At 58.4% G+C, this 670-nt stretch overlaps 1 protein-coding gene across 1 annotated transcript in view; it reads left to right on the forward strand.

The window, feature by feature from the left end:
- The window catches only part of ASAP2 (ArfGAP with SH3 domain, ankyrin repeat and PH domain 2), a 93,732-nt gene that overhangs the window by 10,980 nt on the left and 82,082 nt on the right, over positions 1-670 (forward strand). The gene's annotated exons all lie outside the window — the stretch shown is intronic.

The raw sequence follows: 670 nt of genomic DNA on the forward strand, positions 1-670 counted from the left end.
AGGGCAAGCCCTGAGACTGAGGCCGGGCGGTCATCAGGCTGCCCACACACCCACCCACCCTCTTTCTCTCTCGTTATGGCACTTGGTGTTCGGGTCACCGGTGCGTATGTCTGCGTGGCTGGAGGACTGTAGCACACGTGTGTTAGCTGAGAGCTGAGACAGTGACGATGTGATGAGCAAACGAGGAAGCGGTCCCTAGTATGGTTGGAAGGCCGTTGGAGTCTGGGCATCGGGAGCCCTGAGTTCTTGCTCCAGCTCTGCTGCAAACCAGCTGTGTGACCTCGAGCCAGTCAGCACCCTCTCTGAGCTTTGCTTTTCTTGTCTGTAAGGAGAAGATGCTGGACTCAATAGCGGGCATGGATGGCCCTCAGGAGGATGGAGCATGAGGCCTGTGCTCCCCTGTGATGGTTTTGAGAGCTGGGAGCTGGGCACAGTCAGGGGCTATAAAACAGAGAACGTCCATGGCCTCTGGACACGTGGGGCTCCTCCTGCTTCCCTGGGGTGGACGCCCTCCTCTTCCTGCTGCTTCCTCATGTGGAAATTTCTCCCTGACCTTGGAGTCCCAGCTCAGATATCTCTTTCCCGGTGACTCGGAATCCTCCGTACCCAGCACGTTGCAGGCCATCAGCACACGGAGCGAAGTGTCTTCCCCTGGACGTCGATCGCACCG

This window comes from Pteropus alecto, unplaced genomic scaffold (genome assembly GCF_000325575.1).
Source record: "Pteropus alecto unplaced genomic scaffold, ASM32557v1 scaffold61, whole genome shotgun sequence".
Classification (NCBI taxonomy): Eukaryota; Metazoa; Chordata; class Mammalia; order Chiroptera; family Pteropodidae; genus Pteropus; species Pteropus alecto.